At 46.7% G+C, this 21,478-nt stretch overlaps 1 protein-coding gene across 4 annotated transcripts in view; it reads left to right on the forward strand.

The window, feature by feature from the left end:
• Positions 1–13,391: 13,391 nt before the first annotated feature.
• Positions 13,392–21,478, forward strand: part of ADARB1 (adenosine deaminase RNA specific B1) — a 63,142-nt gene continuing 55,055 nt past the window's right edge. For 3 of the 4 annotated variants that reach the window (XM_042874578.1, XM_042874580.1, XM_042874577.1), the window contains exon 1: positions 13,392–13,430. The gene's annotated coding sequence lies outside the window, so the exon portion shown is untranslated. The remainder of the gene's footprint in view (positions 13,431–21,478) is intronic. The other variant, XM_042874583.1, reaches the window with a different exon arrangement.

Genomic DNA, 21,478 nt, shown 5'->3' on the forward strand with positions numbered 1-21,478 from the left:
GGTGCAGACTGTACTTCTCAGAGACCCAGCAGGAGCAGTGATTTTGTTTGGCAAACACTAGTTTCCTGGGCATTATCAATTTTGCACAGTGCTTGGCTGGCAGAACCATCGTTTTAGGGCCTCTCATGGCTTATTTGTACGTCCAGTCCAGACCAGTTTCCTCCTTGTTTTCTCCCTGGGGCAAAAACAAATTGAAATGGTATTAATTCCTGTCTGCCCAGGCACTTCTCTCTTCATAGGCAGTTCCAAGCAATTTTGTGTTGAATCAATGCTTGGATGGTCTGAACTGCAGTGTTGGGGCAGATCATTAGCTGGCAGAAGTGCTGGGTCCTGGGATAGATGTTGCTGTGGGTTGTGTGCCAAGGGACCGCTTTTTTCTTTCTCTGAAAAAATAAATCCCAACAGGAGTACATCCTATTTCAACCCATGCAGTTTTTGTTAGAAGAAGCCCAGCAGTTTGGGCTATGGAGTGGGTAAGGGATTTCTGCTTGCAAAACCAGATTGGAGCACTTGAGATCCTCAAAAAGCATCTCCAAGGCTGTTTGGTCTGTGTGGCTCTCCCAGGCCAGTATCAAAGCAGGGACTGTCCTGGCATCTCAGCCTTCAGGCTCAATGTGCCACGTGGCTGTATGTCTGGTACTTGCTCGGTGATTGAACGTGCAGGTCCCCTGGGTATTTATGAGCAATTAAGCATGATTGTTTAAAACTGTGGGTTCACAGCCTGCTGTTTGCAGGCGACTCCTGCTCCCACCATTCTTGCAATTGTGCAAAGGACTTAAAATATGCAAGGAAAAAGGCATCTGAGACACAGAATTGCCTATCGCCTTCGCATTTGGCATGTTTTCAGGATGATAAAAGCTTTCATGCCACTGTGGGGGTTTTTGTTTTACTTTGTTTTGTTCTAAGATAGCAGGGTGGGAAAAATTAGCACCCAAGCTGTAAAAGGTCACTGTGCTGGAGGGAAGGGTGGGGGCCTGACCTGGAAGCTCAAGACTTCACAATAAGTGAGTAAACAGCATATGCTTTGCAAACTCAGGGCTGAAAATTTTTTGGGCTGCTTTTTGCAGTTCTCTTTTTTGTTGCTGATTTGTTCTTAAAGGCAGTTCACAGAACTATCAGTGAAAACAAAAACTAGAATATCCTGCCCATCTGGTGATGCGGGTGGATATTTTCTGCTACACACAAAACATCCAATACAGAGGGAGGAAGGGTATCCTCCTTTACCCCCAGCTTATGAGCAGTGTCCTTGGTTCCTAGATTGCAAAGGGTTTCGTTTTTTTTTTTTTTAATAGCAGTTGTTTCAACACTCATTTTTCTCCTGGCACTAGCAATGGCACCTCATGTGCTGTTTCTGCTGGAGCTGGGGCTTTTATGGCCCATGTGCATGTATGATGAAAGTGAGGTGAGTCTCAGGGCCTGGCTCCAACCCTTTGCCTAACCCAAGCAAGTCCTTAGTGAGCATATTCAAACTCCCTCCTCCTCCCATCCACTTGTAGGTTTGTCTGCCCAGAAAGCTTTCCTTGCAGATCTTGTACAAGGAGTCCCCTGGTCCCCTTCTCCAATAGAAAATACTATTTATGCCAAGTAGTGCATGCTCCAATTGGAGCTATGAACTTCGCTAGCTTCTTTTAGTCAACACAGCTATGCCATTAAATGTTTGGGGACGGTGTGTTGGAGTGTTGTGGAGAGATGTGGGGCAACATCAGCACCGCGGTATCTAGGCAGGACAGCATTTGTTGATATGAGTGGTACCTTTCTTGGACAACAAGGAGGTTGCTGTTGGTACTTCTTATTTCATAAGAAGTATGAAACCAGCACCAAATTATACAGGAGAAGAACGGAAGCGCAGATTAACTTGCTTTCCCATAAGTCTTGCTGAGTCAGATGAGACCCCATGACCCTGGCAGGGGGCTCTGGCTGTATGATCCACGTTTGTATTGCAAAAAGGGCCAACATCCTGCCATTCATCTGTGCAGTGGAATCACCTGTCATGGGGATGAAACCCTCTTTTACTGTGGATAAAGAGAAATCACTGAATGTGCAGTTGTGAGGGATGCTGCTTCCCAGCCATGCAGAGCTGTTTCAGCCTGTGCTTCCCTAAGCTTGACTGCAACTTCTTGATGGAGGAGGCAGGATTAGGGACTGCCATGGGCTCCTTGTGATGGTTCCTAGGTTTCTCCGCCCTGCCCCTGGCAGGGTACCTGAGTCACACATTGGTATGTTGATTGCACTCCTCACCAATGGCAGCCAACGCAGGGTACTGGTAATACTGGGAGCACTGGGGCTCTGCTTCAGGGTGGTTGCTCTTCTCTGTTCCCTGGCTGCAGTGTTCCCAGGTCTGGCTCCCTTCCTGTGACAGCTGGAGTCAGCCCACCCCCATGAAGATATCAACTGCCTTCAATCTTTGCAGTCTGTGGGTTTGCTACTGGGGTTGCAGAGATCTCTCCCAGCTTACAAAAAATACCTCAGCTCCTCACCCAAGCATCCCTGGGATAGGCTGTGAGTGGGACAGCCACTGTGGGTTTCCTTGGCAGTCCTAGTGCAGAGTGCATGGCCAGCCCAGCCCTCAGGGGATCTGAGGTGTTCAAGCTACAGTGACCCTTTCTTTTATCACCCAAGAAAGGATGGGACAGAATCTGAATGTGCTTGGCAGAGCAGAGACACTGCGTTAGTGACCTCCTTTTTGTATGCTCCAGCAAAAGTAGCAAGTTCTTTCCTTGTATGGTATAATTTCCCCCTCTAGATGCACTTTTTTCCTAGTGGATCTTCGCGTTTCCCGGAGTTCATGAAGCCTCTTGTGTACCCAATAGGTGTGTCTTCTGTTCTTCATCTATAGTGCAAGTACATCTGAAGCCAACTCAAAATGAGTTCCTTGCAGATGTAGCAGGACCAGCAGTGGGGAACCCAATGAAATACAGATGTGTGTAATACTGAGCAGCTAGATTATTTTAGAAGCTGATGACATTGGCACCACCACCTCCTCCCCGCTTTTATCTGCATATTGCACAAGAGAGGGGAGAGGTGAATTACCTGACCTTAGCTTGCTGTTGAGGACAAAGTGGCATCTCTCTACCCCGAAGCATGGATTTCACAGTAATTTTTTGCAGCATCCTTTATTTGTTGCTTTTTCTGCCCTTGATTGTTGTCCTCCTGAGATGTGTCACCTTGTCTTGTCCTGCATTTTTCCATGTTGCCCAAGGAGATGCAGAACAAGCCAGACTCATAGGGATTCCTTCTCTGAGAGATGACATCCTTCCTGCTCCTGCTCCTGACTTCCTGACCTTTAACCAGTTTCTCATCCCAGGAGGTCTCTAGCTCATCCTGCAGAAGCTCAGTTTCTTGAAAAGCTTTTGGGCATTCTTCAAGAGCTTAAGAGCATTGCCGCATGCTGTTTGGAAATCCACATAAAGCCCTGTTAATTGGATCTCTGTTATCTCTGTGCTTACTTTTTCTTGCAAGGAAAAAACCATGGCCTGTGATGCTAACTCTTCCCCAACATGATAATTACACTAGCATCTGCTGATTCTGCATTTGGCTGCTGCTTGCTTCAGTGCAAGGTATGAATGTGGTACTTGGCTTTGTGCTTTCATTTTGACAAATAAACCAAGCCAGCCATTTTCTTTCTGAAGGATGGCATTTCCTCTGGGCAACGGGTGAGCTGAGTTTCAGGGTGGAAACAGACCTGCAGCTGGGATCTGGGCGTTGCACATCTGGCCTGTAGCACTGTATCTAGCCTGCAAACCTCAGCTCCTCTGAGACCTCAAATGCATTGTTTCCAAACACATGCAACATAAATGGCTCTCTTCAGCACCCATGGGGCCAGTCCCTCACTGTTGCCTGAGGTGCAGCTGCAGCAGGTGACTTCTCAGCCTGGTCCAGAAGCCCCACTGGGTGAGGACCTCCAGCAACACGAACTGAGTCCCAACTGACCTCTGTCAAACTCAGACAGTGGGGTGAGGATTTGTGCAGTAGCTTTTTTTTTCCTTAATAAAGTCAGTTTGCTTCCTTATGGAGAAGTTGCTAAATAGCACAAACAAGACACAGAGCTTTGCCAGAAGTGTCATTAAGATTTAGACCTTTGCATCCAAACACTCTGGGATTTTCCAGATCACTTGGTTTCACTTGCATAAAAACATAATCTAAGGGTTTTCTCAGCTTTAATGATCAATGTTTGGTGCCAGCAGCAGAGTACCTCTGCGCTGGCATGGTGTCAGCTGATACGCCGCTTGAACTTGCTGTGAGTTGCAAGCACATGAAATGCTCCTGTGGCTGTGCAAGTATGTGTGCATCAGGTCTGGCTAGCACGTTGTCCCTGTGCAATGGTGGGGCTGCTTCTGTCCCTTATGTGTCACATAGTGGTTTGCTCTGCTGCCATGGCCAGCGTGGTCCAGACCTCTCATCAACTTTAGTAAAATGAGGATTTTTATGTTTTAATTTAATACTGGCTCTCTTTGCAATTCAGCAAGGCATGGCTGGGAGACAAGAAGTCAGACAAGACATCCTGGAGGGCTGTCATCGCCTCTGGGAAACTCAAATGTGCAGCAGTACAGGGACCTGGAGGCCTCAGTGACGTCCAGGAAGCTGCAGGAGACAGCATGGGTGCAAGCAGTGTTAGGAAGCCACTGGCACGCTTGGTGATGCTTGGGATGCAGTTTACTCTGTGTTGAAGACTTCTGAAGGGATCAGGAGTGCAAGTTGTGTTCTCCTCTGTCCTCTCAGTTGGTGACTGGGATTTGCATAAAAGGAGGAGGGTGGGCATGCTGAATGAATGGCTTTGTGAATGGAGTCGCACTTGGCTTTGGGTACTATGGCTTGGGATGCAGCCTTGAGACAGAGGGAATGCTGATAGCAGACAGGAGCCAACTGACTAGAAGTATTCCTGGGCTGATTAGCAGGGCTTTAAACTAGATATGATGGAGGAAGGGGGTGTATTGGGTGACAGAGAAGTGTATGGGAACACTGTCACCTTGGGAGGCAGTAAGGGAAAACCCAGACTTGTCCTGGAGGTACTAAGGAGGGTTTTTCTGAAAAGGCAACGAGGCCAACAAGGCTGAAGTACCTCTGTACCAATGCATGCAGCATGGGAAATAAACAGGAGGAGCTGGAAACCATGGCACAATTGGGAAAGTATGACCTAATTGCTATCACGGAAACATGGTGGGATGAATTCCGTGATTGGAGTACCCTGATTGAGGACTACGGGCTTTTCAGAAGGGATGGACAGGGTAGGAATGGTGGGAGAGTTGCCCTCCATGTTAGGAAGTGGATAGATTGCGAGGAGCTGTATGTGAGGAACAGCCACAATCAGGTCGAGAGCTTGTGGGTTAAAAACAAGGATCAGTCCAGCAAAGGGCACCTAGTGGTTGGGGTCTGCTACAGGCCACCTGATCAGGAGGAAGTTGTTGACAAGGCCTTCTTGCTTCAGCTGCAGGAGGTGTCGTGCTCACAGGCTCTTGTCCTGATGGGGGATTTCAACCACCCAGATACCTGCTGGGACAACGGCACAGCAGGTGACAGACAATCCAGGAGATTCCTGGAGTCTATCAAGGACATCTTCCTGGTCCAGGTAATAGATGGGCCAGCCCGAGGTGAAGCTTTACTAGACCTGGTGCTCACCAATGCAGAGAAGAACATTAGAGAGGTTAAGATTGGAGGCAGCCTGGGCTGCAGTGACATGCCTTGGTGGAGTTTGTGATCTTGAAGAATGAAGACCTGGCAAAAAGCAGAGCTAGGACCCTGTGCTTTAGGAGAGCAAACTTCCAGCTGCTCAAGGAACTGCTGAGTGGGATCCCCTGGGAAACTGTCCTTAAGGGCATGGGCACAGAACAAAACTGGCAGCTCTTTAAGGACACCCTTATGAGAGCACAACGGCTCTCCACATCCCCCATCAGAAGTTGAGCAGGAGAGGCAGGTGACTGTCGTGGCTGTGCAAGGACCTGCAGCTTAAACTGAGAAAAAAGAGGGAAATGTACAGAAAGTGGAAGCAGGGTTGTGTATCCTGGGAATAATACAGGGCTGTTGTCCGTGTGTGTCTCCTCTTGCCCATGTACCTGTAAAACCCCTTCTTGTTATCTTTCACATCCCTCACCAAGTTCAGCTCCATATGCGCCCTGACTTTCCATGGGCAGGAGGAGACAGGCCAAGGAGAGAGAGCCCCCCTGATGAAAGGTTATGGGGAGCTGGCTTCCTCATACACAGAAAAAGCTGAGGTACTCAAAGAGTGCTTTGGCTCAGTCTTCATAGGTGATCAGGCTTCCCATGTCTGCCAGGACCGTGAGCCTCTAGATGAGGGTATGGGGAGTGGTTTCTGTCTCACTGTAACAGTAGAACAAGGCCAAGTCCTCCTCATGAAATTGAACATGTGTAAGTCCATGAGGCTGGATGATATCCGTCCCAGGGTTCTGAAAGAGATGGCTGATGTGGTTGCCAAGCCACTCTCCATCATATTTTAAAAATCATGGCTGTCTGGTGAAGTCCCCAGTGACTGGAAAAAGGGAAACATTTTTTAAGAATCCCATTTTTAAGAAAGGGAGAAAGGAAGACCTGGGGAACTACAGGCCAGTAAACCTCACCTCTGTGCCTGGGAAGATCATGGAGCAGATCCTCCCAGAAGCTTTGTTAAGACACATATGAGACAAAGAGGTGATCTGAGACATCCAGCATATCTTCACCAATGGCAGATCTTGACTGACCAATCTGGTGGCTTTCTGTGATGGAGTGATGGCATCAGTGGATAGGGGAAGAGTGGCGGATCTCATCTACCTGGACTTCTACACGGCCTTTGACATGGTTCCTCACCACATCCTTCTCTCTAAATTGGAGAGGTGTGGATTTGAAGGATGGACTATTGGATGGATTAGGAACTGGCTGGCTGGATGCAGCCAAAGGGCTGTGATCAATGGTTCTGTGTCAGGGTGGAGGCTGGTCACAAGTGATGTCCCTCAGGGGTCGTTCTTGGGACCAGTGCTCTTCAACATCTCCATCAATGGCATAGATGATGGCATCGAGTGCACCCTCAGCAAGTTTGTGATGACACCAAGATGGGTGGTGCAGCCAATACACTGAAAGGAAGGGAAGGCTCTCCCAGTGAGTTGGCTGCTCAGACCCAGCACATCCCAACAGAGTCCACCTTCTGCAGCTCCTGGCCTCAACTTTTCCTATTTTGTCTCTGATTTGTGATGTCCAGCGGAGGTCATTACGTGCTCTCAGGCACAGAGACTTTGCTGGATTTGCTGATTGATAATCTGGCTTCCTTCTTTGGGAGTTAGGCTTCAAGTATTTGGCAAAAAGCCTTGTGGAATGCCTGTGTCAAACTCTACAATGCTATAGCTGAAAGGGGAGGAACTGTGCTCTGACATTGCTGAGCTGCCAAATGACTGCTCTGGGGGTTCATCTCACTCAAGCGTGATGCATTTCTTTCTCTTGGTTAGTGGCAAAGAGACTCAGCTCTTGCACTGACAGTGAAGCTGTGGCCCAGAGATGCAGCTGGCAGCTCAACTCTGGAAGTGGTGTTGGTATAGTGGGACAACAAGATGTACCTGTGCTTACAGCTATTTTAGATTTGTTTAATCTGAGTGTGTTTACAGATGTCCTGGATATGTTTAAATCACTGCTCACCAATGCAAAGGTTAATCTAAACACCTTCCACTTCACTAAGTTAAACAACCACTGCCTGACTCATGAATTCATCTGTTGGCTGCATGGGAGCCAGGTGGTATTACTATGGGAGAAGTGGTTAACTGCTGCAGAGCTGTGGATGTTGAGAAAGTCCTCCGTCTAAAGCACAGCAAGTGATGACTGCAGGTGCCCTCTGCAACGCTGGGCAGAGCACTGGGGAGCTTCTGGTTAGAAATTCTTCCTGCAGCTCTTCATATTTGGCCTTGTCTTTACAACCTTGATGAATGTACCAGCAACAATCTTTTGTCATCCTGCTTCTCTCTCCTTCTCTATGTTGTTGAAGATTGTGATGTCCATCTTAGATCCCTGTGGGTCTCCCCTCTGGAATCTGTTGCTTGCACTCTCTATTTGCTGTATTTGCAATGAGCAATTACACCCGCAAAGGCCTTTTCCCTTATCCTGCTGCAACTTGGCACCCTTAGACTAGTTGGTGGGTTCAAGGTGCTGCAAGTATACTGCCATGGAGCTGACAGGCTGTGCTGATTCATGCTCTGCCCTTGGAAACTCATGTTACAAATCGCATAGAAAGAAGAGTTACTGTATGTTGACATCTGCAAGGGTATAAAATCCATCACCCACAAAAAAAGGTGGAAGGAATACAGACACACATATTAAGAAGTAGGAGGTTGGTTTTATGCTGTCCCTTGCACAGCACAACCACTTTGCCCAGTACTGCAAACTGCCTTTGGATTTTCCACAAGTCTGTCTTTACAGCCAACACTGATTTCACAAAAAAACCCACACTTGATATCTCAGTAGCATGGAAGTATCAGCCAGTGAGCTTCAGGAGTGGGGCACACATGCTGAATAACTGAGGTGTCAGTGATTTTTAGGAGAGTTAAATTACATGCTCTATAGTGGCCTCTGCTCAGAAATACAGGTGATCCTAACATTTGTGTGCTCTCCTTTTCCTTTTAAAGTTGATTAGTGGGCATGCTGCAGCTGGGGCAGAAGCAGGCAGGAAAATGTGGTGGGATGTTGTCACTCAGTGTGACCACTACAGCCTGTGGGTGAGGATGAGAGCTCTGGACACAGGTCTGGATTGAAAGGCACGCTGGGCATGAGGTGCAACTCCAATGTGGTGGGTGCGGAATGGATACTCAGCATTATCTGCCCACCAGGAGTGACGTACTGTGATAGCAGGACGGTTCATGCCCCAAAAGCTGCTGGGATGCCCAAGTGTTGTCCCCTTGGACTCCTCTCTGTAGGTCAGAACTTGCAGGCAAGCAGACATTAGCACTCAGTGCAGAGGGAGATGTTAAAAAGTAGAAAAGTAGAGGTTTCAGCCTCTTGTAGAGCCTGTGATCAGACACAAAGAGTGAGGGAAGATTTCAAAGAACAATTCCCCGAAATCACAGGCACAAACACTGTTGGGAAGAGCTTGTCATTTCTGAAATGTATGGCTCTATGTCATATCAACGCAAGCTCATAGTCATGTCAGATCTTGAAATGCTACATACCATAGGGACCTTGGAAGCTCACAGGCCTCACCAGTGGCATCACCCTGGCTGGCAAGCTGGCCACGGCCACAGCATGGCCACCAAAATAGGATTAGCCTATAAAGAAGTCCTGCACTGGGCAGCTTTATGCCAAATGAGACTCGAAATGCATCCTGAGACATCGAGACTCAAAGGATTGAGACCAGCATGCAAGTTGAGCTGACCTGGGCTGGAAAACTCTATCAGAGTATGCAAACACTAATGGTGCTTCTGGCTTACGGCATTTGTGAAGTGCTACACACAGTTTTACAAGCAACAGCCTAATCTTTGCAGTGTCTCAGGAGTTTGACAAAAGCTTGTTAAAAATCCATTTCTTTATTAAAGCAAGCTTGCAAATAACAAATGAAGCAGAGGAAAAAAAAAAAAGTTTAAATAGAAGATTTAGATATAAACTAGGAAAAAAAGGAGGAAATGGTTCAAAAAAATGTGATGGTTCCTAAACACCAGCAACTGTTTTACATCAGGACAGCTCTGCAAGGCCAGTGCTTTTCAGGGAAGGCATGCTTTTCATCCTAGCAATAAGCAGGGGACCAAATTACAGCATTGGGTTGGACCAGTCCTTCAGCAGGGCAAGAACCTAGGGAGAACGCCATGTCTCCCACCCCATACTCATCTCTGTACCAGTCCACAGGGGAGAAATGGAGTCTTACTGCTGATCATGAAAAAAAAAAAAAAAAAAAATCCTCAAATAGGAGCTAGTGTTAAATTTCTTCAGCTGAAAAAATACAGTAAGAAAGGTGAAGGTTTCTTGGAGGTGAAGCTTCCCACAACCAAGAGCTGCCTGCTTACAGCCTTCAGGCGATGCTGCTCCTAGGCAGGGCAGGGAGAAGGACATCCTCTGAAGGAGGATGTACAAAAATAGGTTGTTGTTTCCAGCCCAGCCTTTTGTGCTGATCTGCTTCATCCTCCCCATAAATCTGTGCACAAGTCCTTACCCTGCCAGGAGCAAATGGGTGAGGGAACAAGCCAAGCGCAAGCAGAGCAGCTGCTTGGTGCTGTGTGTGTGCATGGAACAACTAGGGAGGAAGCTCAATGCAATGCAGTAACAACACCTTAGCACTCTAGAGAAATGGGTGAGAAAGTGAACTAAGCACTTAGTGTGAGGTCTTAATAATACTGAGGTGTTTGATACAGCAGTACAGATCATTTTTATCTGAAAGATGTATATAAAACACTTCTTTGATAGCTAAGTGGTCGTGCTTCTCCCTGACACAGGGCATGTAGCTCATTGCCCAGTTGCACGCTGCAATAAGATTACTGTCAACTTTCCTTTGCTATTCGTTATGTGAGCACTTGCCAGCTTGTCAGATGAGTAGACAAAGTATAAAATGACAGGGCTCAAAAACCATAGAAAATCACAGTTAAAAGCATATGGTATAATCAAATTTTGCTCTTCAAATATTTGCTCGATTTTGATCCTCACCACCTTAATGAACAGCTTATTGTTCTGGAGGCTGGGTATTGCTGGCGGGGCTGTGGGCACTCTCATGCAGTTGGAGGATGTATGTGAGGAGTGGTGGTTTCAGGAGGGCCTCTCACCCCATAGCATTTTGATTTTAGGTGTTGGTTACTGCGTTTTTGGATACTCTCTCCTTTGCTGTAATATTCTGTGGCTCCTAGGTTTTGCTTATGTCTTGGAGTCAGCAGCAGCTCAGATTTCACTTTGGGTGAGGAAACTATTCCCTGTGGTCCGCACAGCATCTGTGGTGGCTATATTTGCAGAACAGCTCTGCTCTGGAGAGCAGGCAGGCTGCAAAGCTCTGCAGCCACCTCTCCACTCCATCTATCTAGTACTTTCTGTAGTTTGGGTCTATCTGACCCTTTTCAGAGAGTCCTGGTGCTGGTGCACATGATGGACACGTGTCCCTCTACTTGCCTGGTAGAAGCGTCTTCCTAATATATTTCCAGCATATATTCTGCATTTCACTGAATTCACATCTAACATCTTTTCTCTAGAAATACTGGCATGCAGAACAGCTATTACTTTTTTACTGCATTGAGGACAGTGTTGACTCCTGGACTTCCTACAGATGGATGTACACAGCGTTTTTCCTTCCTTCCTTCCTCAAATCTACCAGCTCTCACTTTGCTTCTGGGCACAGATCTGCTGCTTTTGCAGATGGGTCCACCTTCATCCTGAGCTCTCTGTGGATACATGCAACTGAGGCTGGGCTCTCCACAGGCTCCTCATGTAGTGGACTTCTTCTCCAACATTTGGGGGGCAGTCTGGCCTGCAGAGGGGTGCTGTGCTGGGCAGCTTGGTGACTCCCACACCAGGCAAAAAGGCTGCAGTTGGTAGTGTCTAATGTGGCTTCTTGGATGAAAAAATATTATCTGAAGGCAAATTAAATAAGCTCATAGCTTATTTAATAAATTCTGATGTTCATTCAGTAACCTCAAAGAGATAAACAGCTGGAAAATTAAGATTTTTGCTTGATCAATCAATGTCTGTGGTCAGCTGTGGCTGGGGATGAGATGATGGGGCTTGATGAAGCACTCAGATAGATGGGAGGAAAGGAGCAGTACTGGCCTTTGGGGCTGAGAAACAGCAAAATTTGGAAGAGTGAGGCCAAAATAGATGTGAAGCTGCACCACTACTTTCTGTTGTGCCCTGTTGGGCTTGTTTTAAGTTCTGCAAATGCTGATGGCAAAACAGAAGTCACTGCTCAGAAACCTCACTTCCCCAGATGAAGACATGCTTCCCTTACAAGCCTGCAGGCAGACTGTGCAAGAATCCATTTTTGACGTAATTATTTAAACCTTTCCCAATTCCATTCAGGTTGAACACATGAGCAACACTTTGCATAGCAAGCCATGAAACACCCACTAGAAGTGCAGATGAAATTCGCTGCTGCCTGTGTGGAGGTACTTTACAGAAAACACTTTGCCCTATGCGGCTGGATCCACTTATCTGCTTCTGAGATGGTTTTGAAAACAAAGAGGTTCAGTCCTCCTGATGCTGCTGACTGTGCAGTCAGTCACAGCCACAGGGACTAAGGAGGGAGAGTGTGAGCGGTATGCAGCCATTCTTTCCTTTTTTTGATGTATAATTGGTATTTCTGTGGCTCTCAAAAAAAAAAGTGACCTTGCTGAAAAATAAAATCGAGTCTTTCAGAGGCATTATGGGATAAAAGGTAAAAGAAGCCATGATCTCCTACTGGCCTAACAGATGCTTGGATGTACACAGTGTTTTTCCTTTCTTCCTCAAATCTACCAGCTCTCACTTTGCTTCTGGGCACAGATCTGCTGCTTTTGCAGATGGGTCCACCTTCATCCTGCGCTCTCTGTGAATACATGCAGCTGAGGCTGGGCTCTCCACAGGCTCCTCAGGTCCAAAGGCTCAGCAGGTCTCTTGGCACTTCTGTTAACTGCAGGGACTGATGCAAGCCAGGCATCCGATGCAGAATAAGCAGGGTCCCTGTAGGATTACTGCAGTATTAAACTGTGAAATTATTTTCCACCTGCTAAAAGCATGCTCCTGAATCCGAGGTATGTTTTGTTTCTTGCTTTCCTCTGAAGACTGCTTGCAGCCATTTCACTTGTGGCCGTCTCTGCACTTGGGCTCCCATCAGCTTCTTTGTCCGCTGCTTGGACGTGGTGCTCAGGGCCACGATCTAGTGGAGGGCTGTTAGGACGGTACGGTCAGGTTGTGGTTGGACCCGGTGATCTTTAAGATCTTTTCCAACCTAAGCGATTCTATGATTCTATGCTTCCTCCTGCCGCCCGCCTGGGACTTCTGCTGGGCAGCAGGGTTCTGGTTGCGCCAGAGGACAGGTCAGGCGGACGTTACCTTAGCAAACTGTCCGGGCACGCCACGCTCTGCCCTGCCCCGCCCAAGCTCCTACTGGAAGATGACTTCTCTTTCCCGCGTCACCCAGCCCAGGCGCGGCGCGGTGCCAACACACACAAGCCCTGCGGCAGCACCACGCCCGCACCCCCTTCGCGCCGCCTCCCGCAGCGCAGCGCAGCGCAGCCCCGCCCCGCCCCGCCGCAGCGCCGCAGCGCGCCCCGCCCCACCCCGCCCCGCCCCGCCGTCTTCAGCCAATCTGCGCCGCTTTCCGCACGCGGTGTTCGCGCCGCCGCTAGGCCGGGCGCGGTTTTGCACGTCGGCAGGGGCGGGTGCGCGCGCGGCCGCTTGTCCCGGTAGCGCGCAGGCACGCACGGATTCTGGCGGAGGCGGCGACGCAGCGGCAGCCGTGGCGGTGCTCGGCGGGGGCCGCGCACGGCGGAACGGCGGCGGCGCGGCTCTGAGAGGTGAGGCGGGACGGGGGGCGGCGGCGGGAGCGCCCCGCGGGACCCGTCCGGGTCCGAGCGCGGCAGCAGGTGCCGGGGCCGGACCCTCACCTGTAGAGTGCGGCGTGGCGGGCGCAGTGCGGCGCGGCCGGCGTGTGGGGGGGGTGCGGGCGGCCTTGCCCGGCGAGGGGCCGCGGCGGTGGCGAAGCCATTTTGAGGGGGTGGCGGCGCGGCGGCAGCTCCGGCCCCGGAGCCCCCCGGTGCGGCTGGGATCGCAGCTCCCTCTCTCGGGCAGCTGGGGCTCGGCCTCCTGGCATCGCTGTCCGCGGCCCCTTCGAAGCGGCGGAGCCCGCGGCGGCAGGCGCTGCTGGGCTTGTGGTCCGGAGGGGCGGCTGCGGGGTGCCGAGGGCGGGAGACTTGCTGAGGGCCGGTTCGATCTGCGCGCCGCCAGGCGCTTCCCTGGGCTATGCGGCCGAGAACTGGGCTGCTCCGTGGAGGCGGGCGCCCGGCCGGTGCTTTTCCTCGGCCCTGGGAGCGGGCACGTCTGCGTTCCCGCAGGTTCTTTCAGGCGGAACCCGGCGGTGTTTCCGCGCTGCGCTGTCCGAACACGATCCGCCTGCACCGCCGCGGCACGGGGCTCTGCAAGTGGCGCTTGGGGCGCTTTTATTCCTCGGCAATCCTTGTGGTGATCGATTACAAGTTGCTGGTTCCATAGCACAGCTAATAATGTGGCCTTGTGTCTCGGTGCGTGTGTGCTGTGGCAGCAGCCCTGGCTGCCTCTGCTCTGCCAGCTGTATGTCACGGAGGCTGCAGCACCGCAGGAGCAGGAGGAGCAGTGAAGCAGCCCACAGGGAACTGGAGATGTTTACAATAATTCGTGATGCAACGCCTTTTTAGAATAATTATTTGGGTTTATCTAGCACTCAATTGTAGTGATATCTATCTCTAAAAGTAGGCAAGCCTCCCCTGTAATGAGTCTTGTAGTGTAAACAGTCGTGTCTTGAATGAGTGTTGTTACTTTTAGGATGTCTGTGATATTTCTTTCAGGGATTTGCCAAGTCTTCTCTCTGTTTCACTTTCTTCCTACAGTGAGTAATGTACTCTTGGCCAGTCGTGCACGTACACTTGCAGTGATCAGAGGAAAATGCCTGCTAATGAGGTGGCACAATGGCATGGAAAAATCCCCACCAGCCATCTAGCTGCCCATCTTCCCCACTGACTGCATAAAAAACTGCCGTGTTTGCTGGAATTCAGCTTGGAGGCACTGCCCTCAGCTGAAGGGAGGTCTGCAAGCTGCTTGCTTGCCTATGCTGCAGCTCCCTGCACCTTGTGTGGAGAACTGCCTGGAGCCAGCCCATGCTCAGTTTTGTCAGGCAGAACTTCTGACCTTCTGCGATGGTTTCCCATTGCTGTGCATCTACACAATCCTTGGATTTCAGGAATTAAGGAAAAGGGAGAAAAGGGTTGTGTGAGGTGATTTCAAGTTTTACCACACAGTTTATCAGACAGGCTGTGACCCTGGCACATAAGTTTCTTTTCCAGTATTCTTGCCAAAGCTTCTCCCTGTGGCTTCTGTGCCGAAGCAGCAGCTCCTCAGCTCCAGGGAGCGCAGCGGAGCTGTGCCAACTCTGTGCTTGTTTTGTGCTCTAGCAAGAGGCTTGGCTTATGTGGTCACATTCAATAGGAGAATTTGATTTCTGAAAACTTGAGTTCTGAGAAGGTTCCGAGGATGTTGTTCTTGGTGTTTGAAGAGGAATGTGTTTCATAGCTCACAAGCACAGCTATGAAATGCATTTCTCCAGCCACTTTTCTATTTCACCCTGGCTTATTTTGAATTATCTGCTCTAATGAAAGCTCTCTGCCCTTTCTGTGCTGTCTGGTTTGTGAGCAGAAGTACAGAGCCACAGGTTCTGATGGTAGGCCTCTCTTCCTATAAGCACATAAGTCCTCCATAGTGTGTTTAACTTATCATGATAAAGTGGGAGGGTTTTTTTTTTTTCTCCCTTAAAAGCGAAGTCTGTTTTGATTGAAGCTGGTAAAATCTTTTAGGTGGCTGGGTTTATTAGTTCAGATCTGGCATCGTCACAGCATGGTGGCACTGGAATCAGTTTGGGCACTCCTGCTCTTGGGCAAACAGTATGCCCTTTGCTGAGCCCTGGGTTGCTTGTAATCTGGTCAGACATCCTCCCTTGAAATGACAGGCTTCTGTTAGGTAAGGGGGCAGCAAGCACTTGGGATATGATCTGTGTCTTCAGAAGTTTGGGGCTTGGCAGTGACAGATATACCCGCAGAGAGATGTGTTGAATCAGGTGGATTGGTGGCTTGGTGCTCCTCTGTGCCATAGTGTTTTGATGGAAGCAGACTAGCAGTGGGTGTTGCTTCTCAGGATAGTACCATCCATCAGATGTTGAAACATCGGAGGTTGTGGTCTGAACAACGCATGCTGTTTCTGCAACTTCTGAAACCAGTAAATGCTTGGCACTCTGGCCATCCAGCTGCCATGTTGTGGATTTCAGTTTAAGTACTGTGATTAACTGTTTTTGAATTGTATTTATTTGTAGAGGCTTATTTGTTGCTTATATACGTTGGTTTTAAAGGAAATGCCTTTATAACATAAATGCTGCATGGAAAAAAAAAAAAAAAAAAAAAAAAAACAGTACAACAATGTGTGACAAATTGATTATGCAAGCAAATGAAGTTATACTTTTTAGCAAGCTTCTCTCCCATTTGCACACAATGTGGCTTACTTTTTTTTGTCTTTCCTACTACCTAACATCAGAGTGATTTTTTTTTTTTTTTTTTTCCCTATTCTTTTAATGAATCTTGGTTGCATGATAGGTATGAGAAATACTTGTTTTTGCAGTCTGAATTCTTGCAAAGGCCATCAGTAGTCTTACGAATCTTGTGGGAATTGACTGAGCGTTGGGGTCTGTAGGTGAGCAGCAGCACACATGAAAATTTAAAAAAAAAAAAAAAAAAAAAAAAAAAGCCCAGCCAATTAAACAATAGGAAAACAAATAAATAAATAAAAACAACAAAAAGCCCAGCAAACCGCAGAGGTAAGAGATATTAAATTGCTTGGGAGTGGAGTTTGACTGAGACCATGTCCCTCTGAAGGGCATCTGGCTGCAGAAGGAATTGGGATCTTTCTGCTTTTCCTGTGGTTGAACATTTCCCATGCAAAGGGAGCTTGGTGCAATATCTGGAGAGGTTACCTTGAGCTGTGCACTGGAGCCCTGTGTTGGTGGCTGTGGGAGTTGGTTGGGGCTGGCTGCCAGCACGGTGACTCAGTGCTGTCACCTCGGCTGCATGTCCAGCCTCTGCCAATGAGCTGAGAGAAGAAGCTGGCTGCAGGGGCATCCCCCAGTTGTCTTCTGGCTGCAGATGTCGGGCTGCTGTCAGCATGTGAAGTGTCTGTTGGTAGACTGTAAGCACTAATTTTTCGTGTATGTGATACAGAGCATCTGCAGAAGCACTGCAAAGTGCAGAGACTGCAAGCTTCTTTCTTTTGTACTTGGTGACTTAGCTCACAGTTTTGTATCTTCGTGGCTTGTGATTTTTTTTTTTAATTTATTTCATTTTAAAATTTATTTATTTATATGCCTGAAGTAGATGGGGATAAGTTAACCATGTGTAGGATCAAATTTACTCCCTAATGTGGTAGGGTTAGGTCTCTTTATGTTTCTACTTCATGCTGAGGATACTGCCTGTGCTTTTAAAGCAGAATTGTCTCTGTGAACAAATGCTTGTCTTTCCCCGCCACCCCCGTATGTTTCTTAGATTGATTTCTCACTGCATAAAGCATCATGCTATCAATATCCCTGAAGGAAATTGGTCAATACGCTGAGGAGGTGATGATGTCTGACAAGAGGGTAGAGGTGTCAAAGGTAAGTGCCAAAGCTTTTTGTGGGGACAAACATCTGAGCAGAGGAAATTATCTGATTATTGCTCCAGTGAGAGGAAGACCTGTTGACTGAGTGGAAAGATACTGTTAGATATCAGAGGATCGTGGTGGTAAAAGACAAACAGGAAAACACGTTTTGCAAGGCGATCCAGGAGGAGCGAGTTTCTTTGTTTTCTTTCATGGGGACAGGGAGGAGCAGCCTGCCAGCAGTCTTGCATTGCCATAGTTATGAGGAAACAGGCCAGCTCTGGCCACCTTCTCTTTCCTTTTGACCCTGGGGGGTGAAGGCAGAGGGGACAGGAGCAAGCCTGCTTGTGAGTGGGAAACAAGGAAAAATTTAAAATATCACTGTAAAGACTTCTGCAGTTGTTCAGGAAAGTGCTCTTCTGTAGGTGTCATGTAACCCTGTGGATTAGAGTTTTTCTGTGTGGAGTGCTTTTGGCAAAGATGCAAAAGGAAAGTTTGTTCTGGGAATTAAAGAGGATTGTCTCTTTCCCATTTTCACCAGCACAGATTTAAGATGTTTGTCTGGATGTTCTTTTCCAGTTTGGTTTCTGAAGCTTTTCTCTATTGAGATATACTGGAACAAGAAATCCAACTTTTGCATTTAGTTGTCGTTTTCTTTTTAAGAGATTCTAGCACAATGGAGCTCTTGGTCCTGTGTTTTGAGCCTTATGGCTAAGATGCTGAATATCTGAAGTATTCTCATTTTGAGAAAGTGGAGGAGGAATATACTAGATTTTTAATTTAAAGAAAAGTAGAAGACGTCCTCATTTGGTGAGGAGCTTGAATTTGCAGCTACATGTCCAGATGTACTATCTAATCAATTGCTTTGCTTTTGTTGTTATGATACTGTCAGTTTTATGAGGGGGACTTTGGTAATGCCAGGTGTTAGGACTATACCAGTGCCAACTTATGATTGTTCCAAACTGCATATACCAGCTTTCGTAATTTCCCGGTGACTCCTCCCTACTACTTTCTGCTGTTAAATTTGTCATATCAGCCCTGGGAAGAGATGAACTTTTTAAAACTTGATCAAAAAGAGAAGAAGAAAGCATGGAAAACATCTATTTCTTTCATTTATTAATGACAGCATGTAAAAGTGAAGTTTTTACGTAAGGTTTTTGAGGTAACCTCAGCTAGGAGTTGAGGTTACTGTTTTGTCTGTTTAAGTTTGACATAATTATTGCCTGCCTCTTTCATTCAGAAGGACTTCTACTATTCAGTAGTGCAGTATGTCTAAAATTAGGTTGATTTTTATTTAGGTTATTAGGTTTATTCAGATTGTCATCTTTATTAACAAGTGAGTCTTTAAATTTGAATGTTCACTACCTTTTTTTTCCTACCTTAATTATACTGTAGTGTTTGGGAATCAAACTATTAGAGAGGAAATTTATCTTTGACTTCTTTAGATGCAGATGTTTATAAAAGAAAACTTGCTTACAAAGTCTAAACTCTGAATTAAAATGAGCTTTAATTTTTTCAGCTCAAATATTGAGTGTACTTAATTAAAAAGAAAATATGTGAATCCTAGTTAGGGCATAGTAGGATCTAGGATTCAAGGCCATTAGCAAACCTGTCTTTTTGTTAGTACAGTTTTACACGCACATGTAGATTAGCTGGAACATAAATGTGGATGGTCTGGTAGAAGAATCCAGATGGGGACAATGCAAGCACCAAGGCATAGACGATAAATTAGGAGGCTTGTGAAGCAGCTATTGATGTGGAGTGGGAAGGAAAGTCTCTGCAGAATTGCCCTGTTCCTTGTGAAGCAAAAGTGTAGCCCTCCCCAACAGGCTGGAGGTGGCCTGGCTTGCTATAGGTGCTATTACAAGAACAGTAAGGGAAAAATGTATGCCAATGGAAAACAGACTAAAATTACACATTTCAACATTGCTTTTGTTCTTAGACTTGCTATATTTAAGTATCTGAAAGAATGGGAGTTATGAGCATAAGCAGTTGGATGTTAGATGGCTGAGCTCTACTGCGTTTGTGGGAAACTTCTTAAAAGCTAGCTTAGTGGGGGAGCCTGATTTATAACCTTCCTCTGCTGCCCAGGCTTTCTAGCTTGCTCCTGATACACAGAGATGTAGTTCACAATGGGAAACTGAAGGAGGAGGAAAATGTCTTTTTTGTTAGGTATTTGCCTTTTTGTTTAGTCCTGGAAGTCTTTAATCAAGTTTAAAGAACTTTGCAGCGTACACGTTTTATGTGTTTTCAGTGATTCTGCATGAGGGAATTCAGCAGTGTGTCAGAAGAGATTGTGTTTGTGGTGGTTTTAATCTGTGAGAGATAGCATATGTATTTTTTTCTTACTCAAATTTTAGTAGCACTTTTTAACTTATGCTTCAGACCTGGTTGAACATCCCATTTTGGACACTGATCCATGGAGGTTTTCAGCCCTTTGAACCTATCATGTCTGTAATTTGCACAAAATGTATGTGCTCTGTGGCAGATGTGGAGGCGCAGACAGGACAGGAGGCTGCGTGTCTGCTCTGAATTATGATCATATTCCACAGTAAACCAAAGAATAATCCTTTCCAGGTAGGCTAAAACGCATTCCTTTTTATTTTTATTTTTAATTTATTTTTCCTCCTCACAAAGGTTTTCAGAACAGCTCTCTGGCACTACACTTCCATTACCCCAGAAGACTGGCTTTGTTGTCTGCTCTTGAAATGCAGCCTGTCTCTTGGTTAGAAGCACTCTTACATTCAGTGAAATCATTGCTCAGGTGCAGAGAGCAGATGAGCTTTCCTCTTATTTAAGGTGTGTTATACTGACATTCCTATAGTAGTGTTTTTACAGATGCTGTCTATCCAGGGGAATTAGAACTTGATGATCCCTGGGGTCCTTCCAACCCACCCATTCTATGGTTCTGCTACTGACCAATGCCAGGCAATATTCTGAAGTTCAGTATGATGTGATACTGTATTTTGATAACAAAGAGGAGCTGGAAACTAGAAGCAGTGATTCTGGCAATAATGTTTTGGTGTGCATGTTAGCATTTTAATTGGAATCAGGAGTGTGCTGACTGAAGTCAATCCCCTGGTTATCTCTGCTCTGTGCTTTGTCTCACGTGTCTGGGAGCATGTTTGGACTCACTTTGTTTGCCAGCAAGCACAAAGGTGAGCTCTGGGGGCTACATCTGCCATCTGTGAGTTTGTGGTAGGCTTGTACCACCATCGCTAATGAACCTTTGAGTAATCAGAAACTGATTTGTGACTGTTTGCTGAGTTCGCAGCTCTGAAGAGTGTGAAACAGGAAAATGCAACTGAGTCGAACAAAGGCATGGAGGTCTAGTTGGCGAGCTAGGAAGAGTTTTTAAAGCTTTTAATAAAGTGAAGCTTTAATAAAGGTGAAGGGACAAAATCACCTGGGCTAAAGAAATTGCAGAAAATCCAGTTGTGACACTGTAGCCTATCCTTATGTGCTTGATCTAGAGGCAATGTTGTAGTGGCAAGAACTGTGTGTAGTCAGCCTTTCCAGGGTGTTTGAGTCTCCTTGCAAAAATCTGGGAAGTTTTGCGAAACCCAGCTCTGTCTTTCAACAGTGACAAAAAGTTGGAAAGAAGTCTTAGAATGTGTACTGCTATGCCTGTGCAAAGTGATTGTTAGCCTGAAAGCCTTTGGGTAGTTTATCTTTTTGTATGAAAATTAATTTCTGTAGGTTCCAGCACTCATGAGTGCAAGTCATGAGAGACAGTGAGTACTACTGTGTGGTTTTTTGTTTTTTTGTTTTTTGTTTTTTTTCTGATGCAACCTAGTTTTTCTTCTGTTATCTCCTGTTATCTCCTGAAAGCTATTATTAGTGACTGAGTGGGGTTTTGTTGCCTTTTTTTTTTTTTTTTTTTTTCCTTTTTTGGATTGGGCGTATAATCAGAATTTCATTCACTGTCCTTACATATGCTTAAATATAGCATTAACATAATCTTCTTACAGACTTTTCCTCCTGCTTCTGAGTTTACAAAAGAGCCAAGCTCACTGCTTGTAAGATCTGTACATAATCTTGCCTGGAAGTAAAATAATTCTTCTGGGCTTCTGCTCATTTTTATTGCCAAGATGATAGTTTGTTTATATTTTTGATAGATAGTGTAATTGTACTTGCATAAAATGATTTCTAATAATTGACTTTGCTATTTTTTTTTTCTTTTGTGCTTCAAGAGCAA

The sequence above is a fragment of the Lagopus leucura genome, unplaced genomic scaffold (assembly GCF_019238085.1).
Source record: "Lagopus leucura isolate 7727_CA_CO unplaced genomic scaffold, USGS_WTPT01 Super-Scaffold_100012, whole genome shotgun sequence".
Taxonomy (NCBI): domain Eukaryota; kingdom Metazoa; phylum Chordata; class Aves; order Galliformes; family Phasianidae; genus Lagopus; species Lagopus leucura.